The sequence below is a fragment of the Pan troglodytes genome, chromosome 12 (assembly GCF_028858775.2).
Source record: "Pan troglodytes isolate AG18354 chromosome 12, NHGRI_mPanTro3-v2.0_pri, whole genome shotgun sequence".
NCBI lineage: Eukaryota > Metazoa > Chordata > Mammalia > Primates > Hominidae > Pan > Pan troglodytes.
Window position 1 is genome coordinate 36,117,108 of NC_072410.2, and position 8,579 is coordinate 36,125,686.

Below are 8,579 nucleotides of genomic sequence, written 5' to 3' on the forward strand. Positions count from 1 at the left end.
GGCCTGCATTTTCATTTTGTACTAGGCTGGAAAATTATGTAGCCAGTCCTGCTGTCCCACGGTTAGCTTCAGGCAATCAGAGGAGGGAATGGTTTACTCCAGGAGGAACGGTGACTTCTTATTTGCTTATTCCACCCTTCTTTACCTTTGCCTTCAAAATGTTTATTCAGGGAGTCCTACTGCCTGCTGTTACTGGTGTTGGCAGAAGATAGCACTGGTGACTGCTTTCTGCAGAGGAAGCTGCCAACCATTGATATAATTTCTTCTTTTCTTTTTTCTTTCTTTTTTTTTTTTTTTTTTTTTTGAGACAGAGTTTTGTTCTGTTGCCCAGGCTAGAGTGCAGTGGCACGATCTTGGGTCACTGCAACCTCTGCCTCCCGGGTTCAAGCGATTCTTGTGCCTCAGCCTCCCTAATAACTGGGATTACTACTGGCATGCACCACCATGCCTGGCTAATTTTTTTATTTTTGGTAGAGAAGGGGTTTCACCATGTTGGCCAGGCTGGTCTCAAACTCCTGACCTCAAGTGATCCGCCCACCTTGACCTCCCAAAGTGCTGGGATTATAGGCGTGAGCCACCGTGCCCAGCCTTGATATAATTTTTTGACTGTGCATGGGAAAAGGTGGTGGGAAAAAGGGAAATGAGAAATCAGGAATTTGAGATTATTAAACTGTGTGACTAACCATCACCTCCCATAACTTCAGTCCTGTAATGTTCTGTTTTGACGTTGTGTATTCCTCATTTTGGCAACCTCATCTTCAAGGAAATCACTCAAAAAGCTGACTGGCAGGCTGGCTGGCCAGAGTAGAAGAGCTGTTTATTATCGGGATGGCAATGTACAAAGCGAGCTGCCCCAGGGTGCATTCCTTTCAGCTTTATTGAAATCCAGTTTCTACAGGTATCTCTCTGGTGAAAAGGCAGTCCTTCTTTTGAAGACACCAGCTCGAGTGCCAGATAGAGCTCGGAATAAAGCACTTGGCATTGCTCATTCCTGCAGATAATGGCCTTAATGCATTGGGAAAAGCAGCTTGGGACCAATGCTGTGGTGAGTCAGTCAACAGGGTCATCTCCACACAGGAAGGACAGGAAAGAGGCTCACAATCGCAGCAGGGGCTGTGCCTGGAGAAGGTATTCTGTGGCAAGTTGGATTTTCTCACAGCACCGATACAGTAGGTAGGTGCGTGCTGATGGCTTAATCTTAACTCTCCTTTTTTATTGACCATAAATGCCATATTCAAATCAACTATAAATGATACAATTATATACTGCCCAGTGGTAAGCTTTCAAAATGTAAATCAGTCTGGGAATACCGAAATCGATTATAAGTATTTTCAATGATCTTTGTTTAACTGTTTAGGGGACTCCACGGAAGTGGGCTTGTGTAAGTGTGGGAAATGTGGGAGGAAAGGGCTAGAAAAGGGAAGAGGAGCTTGGGCTGAGAGGGAAGAATCCAGGGGGACTGTAGGTGGCAGGGTGTGTGTGTGCACCTCCTGGCTTCACCTTGTAACAGTTGTGGAACTGGCAAAGAGCCCCCAGGGCGAACTGCTGAAGGGTGAACTTTCCTAGGTCAAGGGAAACCCATATCATACTGTTTATTATTAGTCGCTAATGAAATTAACATTTATGTCCCCAAATGAAATATCAAATATGTCTACATGCTGGAGACAGACTTTTTTTTTTTTTTTTGAGACGGAGTCTCGCTCTGTTGCCCAGGCTGGACCGCAGTGGCATGATCTTGGCTCACTGCAAGCTCCACCTCCTGGGTTCACGCCATTCTCCTGCCTCAGCCTCCAGAGTAGCTGGGACTACAGGCACCCACCACCACGCTCAGCTAATTTTTTTGTATTTTTAGTAGAGACGGGGTTTCACCATGTTAGCCAGGATGGTCTCGATCTCCTGACCTTGTGATCCGCCCGCCTCAGCCTCCCAAAGTACTGGGATTACAGGCATGAGCCACCATGCCCGGCCAGGAGACAGACTTAAAGTCACTTGCTTACCTGCCTAAAATCTGTGCCTAGCTGTGTTTATCAGCCAGATCTAAGATAATAAACCGACCCATCCCATCTATCTAAGTAAGATGCAGATTTCTAGCCTTTTTTTTTTTTTACCATTTCTAGCCATTTTTACACTTTTTTTAAACCAAAATGTGTTCTTAATAATGCAGTTAGGAAGCGAAGTAAAGACAATAGAGTCTTTTCCTTTGCCTCTGTCTGCCACTCTCCTTGCCCCAACAGAAAGCAAGGTAGTGAAGGATTATTTTTCCTATGCTCCCAATTCTCAGGTTCCTGGGAGCCCGGGCCTTACTCCCCTGGTACTCTGGAATTGACTGTGTCTTGGATGCAGACGGCTCTATAGCAAATATATATGTATGTATGTATGTGTACATGTGTGTGAGGGAGAGATATGTATATCTCAGCTAAAGATGAGAACAAATCCCAGGGGCCCCAGGGCCCAACTCTTTCATCCCTAGTTTAAAGGGCCTGCTATAGAGCAAAGGTCTCAGGGCTGTGCTCTGGGCCCACCCCACTCCCTGGCCACACAGTTTGGAAAGGGCTAGAGGCTGTTTTTCAGGGTCAGGTCTGAAAGGGGTGGGCATCACTCCCACTAATTACAATTCAGTCACTTACCCAACCTAACTGCAAGAAAGGCCATAAGGTATGGTCCGTTTAGACTCCTGGGAAGACACAATGACATGCTGGATCCATGGCATGACCTCTGCCACACTAACCAGTTAGTGCCACAGAACCCAGGAAAAGTCAGAAATGGGAAGCACAGCGCTTTAGAAGCCCAGGGTGGAGGGTGAGGCGCAAAACTGAGGATTTGCCCAAAGTCTCATAAAGTACAGTTGGGCCCTGTGCAGCCAGGCACTTGCCCCTCTCCTAGCCCAGTGGAAGGTGGGAGGTTTATCCTCTGAAGTGAATGGATTGGCTCTCTAGCTCAGAGCTAAGCAAGGGAGAAGAGATGAGACACCCTACTGAAAACCATGGGATTAGGCACAAGCCTAATGGCTAAGACTTGATAACCCCAGCTCCTTTTCCCACTCAGTCCCAGAATGCTGGCAGCCATACTTGAACTCTCTAGGCAGGATTCCTCTCTTAAGAAAGAGAACAGCGTGGAGAAAGGACTTATAGATAGATCCTCCCAGTGAAATGGGTAGGGCTCTTCTCTTTCACCTACAGTGAGCCCCATTCACTCTCAAAGAATTTCTAATGAGCTTTTCAGTGCCTCCAGTTTATGGACCTGTGAATACAGACCCAAGAATTACTGAGCAATTAAAGGGAGCCTCTAATGTGAAAGGCAAAGTCAAAAGTAAACAAATAGAAAATGAATCCAGAGGCATTGCAAAGGGCAAAAGAAACCTCAGGGGAGACCACTATACTTAATATCTTCAGAAAGATAGGAGAATAAACATATTGCATACATAAAAAGAATGGGATGCCACAGAAAAGGCACATCCCAGTAACAAGAAAGAGCTTTTGAAAATGAAAAAGGAGTATAGACAAAATTAGAAATTTAGGCAGTTATGGTGGCTCACGCTTGTGATGCCAGTACTTTGGAAGGCTGAGATGGGAGGATCCCTTGTGGCCAAGGGTTCGAGACCAGCCTAGGCAGCATAGAAAGACTCCATCTCAACAAGAGAAAAATTTTAAAATGGGCTGGGCACAATGGTGCATGCCTATGGTCCCACCTACTTCGGAGGATGAGCCAGGAGGATCACTTGAACCCGGGAGTTCAAGGCTGCAGTGAGCTATGATTGCACCACTGCACTGAAGCCTGGGTGGCAGAGCAAAACCCTGTCTCTAAAAAAAAAAAAGAATTTAGTAGAAGGAGCAAAAGATAAAGGTGAAGACATCTCTTAGAAAGTGAAATGAATGGCAAAGAAAGAAAAACTGGAGAAAAAAGAGAATACAATTATAGGATCAATTTAGGAGTTCCAACATCTTGCTAATGAAAATGGACAGAGGAAATTATCAAAGAAATTCCCAGAACTGAACGTCATGAGTTGCTATATTGAAAAGTACTCAACACAATGAAGGGAAGGAAACTTGGATTAAGGTATATCATAAAAGTTCAGAACACCAAAGATGAAAGGAAGTTCAAAAAACATACAGATAGAATAAACAAGTCACTTTTAAAGGGCAGGAGTCAGAACGATGCTAGCCTTCCAACAGCAACAACAGAAGCCAAAGGCTAATAGATCAGTGCTTTCAAACTTCTGAGGGAAAATGATGTCCAGCTTAGAATTCTATATTTGGCCAAACTATCATCCAACATGAGGATAACTGCAACTAACTCTCAAACGGTTCACAAAAAAAAAAAGTATGCGCTTACAATCTAGAGAAAAGATGTAATTCAACAAATAGGGCAAAAGGTTAACAATTGGTGAATTGGTAAGGACACTTTTTGTAATATTCTTGCAAGTTAAGTCTTCTCCAAGTTTGAAAAAAAAAAACCCATACAACTAATGGGGGTAAAATAAAGGAATTTTTAGACATGTAGGGCATCCAAAGTTTATCTCCATGCCCACTTTCTTACTAAGCCACTGTAGACGTGGAGGTGTTCATGCAAACAAGAAAATGAAAGAACTAAAGTGCAACCATGGGATCAAGAAAACAGAGAATCCAGCACAGAAGAGAAGAGACGGGAAGTCCTGAGACAACAGCTGTGGGTGGCTCTGGACAGGAGCCAGGCTGACCTGGAGTGGGAGGACTGAGGACAGAAGGTTTATTTCCAATAAAATATGAAACTAATAGATTAGCTGTTTGAGTAATCTTAGAGTTCAGAGAGTTTGGGGATGAATAAGTGGCCGGGGCCATAGAAAATAGAACAAACCAAAATTTGAGTTAATTATTAACTCCAGAGGCAATGAACAATTGCACAAGAAAGGTTTCTTATATGGTTCAGCTATGAACAAGATTTATATGGGCATATTAATATAAAGATGAATATATAATATAATCATGTTGGGAATGAGGGGAGGGAAATGGTGTATGAATACAGGGCATAAAAGACAGAATTCCTCATCGTCCATAGTAAGAAATCAATAGATAATGTATAAAATGGAAAAAGCAAGAAAAGCAGTAAAAACCTCTTCTTTGAAAATATAGAGGTAAACATGAAAAAATTGCTAAAATAATTGAAGGCAGTGTCTCTGAGGAATGGGAATCAGAGATGGTAGGGAAAAGCAGGGGATGTGGTCTTTTGTTTTGTTTTGTTTTGTTGAGACAGGATCTCACTCTCTCACCCAGGCTGCAGTACCGTGGCGGGATCACATCTCACTGCAGCAGCCTCAAACTCTTGGGCTCAAGCAATCCTTCCGCCTCAGCCTCCTGAGTAGCTGGAACTACAGGAGGGTGCCCACCATGCCCAGTTTATTTTTATTTTTTGTATTTTTTTGTAGAGACAGGGTCTCACTATGCTGCCCAGGATGGTCTGGAACTCCTGGGCTCAAGTGATCCTCCTGCCTTGGCTTCCCAAAACGCTACAATTACAGGTGAGCCACCTCTTCTGGCCAATGTGTTTTTTTATAAGTAGGGTTTGTCAGGGACATTCTCAGTTTTTCCTCCCTAGTCTGGTATAATTTCATTACCATTGCCCCTTTTACTCCCAAAGTTGTCCCAGTTTTGTATGTAGCCCTGAAATGCTACTTCATTTTTTAAACTATGTGTGCATGATATTTTGATAACAGTGAAATAAAAAGAGAAGGCTCTTTGGACCTTAAATAAAATAACTCTGGTTCATCAAGCTCAGTCAAAGACTTTAATTTTCTTTTTTCCAAAAACCGATTCTTGGTTTTTTTTTTTTCAATTTTTACCCTCTGTACATTAGAATGTATCCAAAAACTAATTCTTCATTTTAAATTAATTACAAGCAATGTGTACTTCAAAGCACTTTTACAATCACTCACTCATTTAATCCTTACGACAGCTTCATAGGGTAAGCATCCTATCCCATTTTATAGATAATAAAAATGAGGGGCCGGGCGCAGTGGCTCATGCCTGTAATCCCAGCACTTTGGGAGGCTAAGGCAGGCAGGTCACAAGGTCAGGAGATTGAGACCATCCTGGCCAACACGGTGAAACCCCATCTCTACTAAAATACAAAAAATTAGCCCAGCGTGGTGGCACGCGCCTGTAGTCCCAGCTACCTGGGAGGCTGAGGCAGGGGAATTGCTTGAACCCAGGAGGCGGCGGTTGCAGTGAACTGAGATCGTGCTACTGAACTCCAGCCTGACAACAGAGGAAAACTCTCAAAAAAAAAAAAAAAAAAAGAGGTTAGGGAGGTCTTCTGATTGTCTACCAAGGTGACACTAGTCCACTGGACCAGGCCCTTTAATTGCAGTTTGCACACTCTTGCCACAATATCAAATGATAAAGCATTTAAGCCATCCTACAAATGAACAGAATCTGAGATATAAAACCAATAACCCAGATTAATAGCCTATTAGAAAAACAGATTATGAAAATGAATAATTCATACATTCTTCTGTTTTTGAAAATAAATTCTAATTAGTCTGCCCAGCTAGGCTTAGTGGAAACTGAAATCAATCTCATGGGAAGACAGCCCACACCTCCAACCCCTGTCATCTTTGGAGTCCCAGAGGATGAATCGCTGCTGCTAAACCTCCGGACCAGGAAAACAGTCCTAGTGGGTTTTTTTTGTTTTGTTTTGTTGTTGTTGTTGTTGTTTTTTAGATTACAAAGTAATACATGATTATTTCAGAAAATATAATAAAATAGAGATATAGCATAAAAGAAAAAAATATTCTAAATCCCATCACTTAGAGGTGAATACACCTAACAATTTAGTGGATACATCTCTGTCTTTTTGTAATACAGATACAAAAATAGGATCATATGACGCAAACTTCTCAGTTACCTGGTTTATTTCACCAAACACTATATTTTGGACATGGTTCCATGTCCATAACCGTGTGTCTACATTTTTCTTTTTAGTGGCTGCCACACGGTTCATCATTTGAATTACTGTATTTGATCAATCCTCTGTCACTAGATATTTGGGTTCTTCCTTTTTTCTTTCCAGCATTAACTCTGCAACAACGACGAAATTCTATACACACCTTTGTGCCCATGTCCAATTATTCCTCAAGATAAATTTCCTGAAGAGAGATTACTGTGCCAAAGAGCTTGTATTTTATGGGGGGCTTCTAACCCACATTGTATACCCCATCAACATAGAATGTGCTTGTCCATACTCTCATATTCAGATGACCCAATGTGTTCTCTTATCAATGCTTTTATCTCTCCTGTGGGTTAACCATGAATGAAACAAAGCAAGGGGGTTGGGGATGGGAGGCAGTTGAAACAAACAAGAAATTTAAAAAGAGTTCTTTAATTCCTTCTTTCTAGTCCCTCCCACACTCTAATGTTTTTTTCCAATTTGGAACTCTGGCCTGACTGGTTCCACCCTCAGCTCACACACCAACTTTCCCTGCCCATGCCTCTTCTGTATTTTTGAGATTGGGTCAGTCTCTCCTCACTAGCGAGTACATACATTCCTTTGAGGTGAGGGACATCACCTTCAGTGTCAAGGTTTGGACAACAATATCATCAAAGGGTCACCAAGACATGCCCAAGAATTCTGAAATTTCAGAACCAGTCTTGTTAGAATGAGTTGTTTAACACAGTCTCCCACAGTGATCTGCCAGCCACGAGAACAAAGCCACATGGAAGCTAAAGACACAGGGGCAGTGTCCAGTTGCTGGCTGGACATTCCTACACCTCCTCCTCTGATTCTCAATGCTCCCTGGGCCCATCCCCTTCCAACTCCTCCCCCACTAGCCCGGCACTGAAACGCCCTTGTTCACTTTATTTTAAATGGGCACCATTCGGAGGCTACATTCTTACAGTCCATTCTTTGCTTCCCGTTCCTCCCTTGCTCCATGACCTGGGATCATGATCCCTTTCTTCCTAAAATTTTCACCCCTAGTTTCAGATAGTTGACAGTTTTGCACAAATAGTAACATTTCCCCGTAATTACTGTTTTTTTTTCCTCCCTTATCAAAAGGGGCTGGTCAAAGCCAACCTTGTTCAGTTTATGAACCCAACTCCTTCCTCCCTCAAGACTGACACAGAGATTGACGTACGCTCGGCCCGGTTAAATTTATAAGCACAGAACCGGATATCGCATGCTTGTCCATGTGACTCTTTTTTTTCTTTTCTTTCTTTTTCTTTTTTTTTTTTTTTTTTTTTTTGAGACGGAGTCTTGCTATGTCACCCAGGCTGGATGGAGTGCAGTGGCGCGATCTCAGCTCACTGCAAGCTCCGCCTCCCGGGTTCACGCCATTCTCCTGCCTCAGCCTCCCGAGTAGCTGGGACTACAGGCGCCGAGCACCACGCCGGCCTAATTTTTTGTATTTTTAATAGAGGCAGGGTTTCACCGTGTTAACCAGGATGGTCTCGAACTCCTGACCTCGTGATCTGCCCGCCTCGGCCTCCCAAAGTGCTGGGATTACAGGCGTGAGCCACTGTGCCGGGCCCATGTACAAAATAAAGCACCCGGAACTTTGCACCTGGACGTATCAACACTCGACAACCTTTGTCCTAGGAACTCAGGGA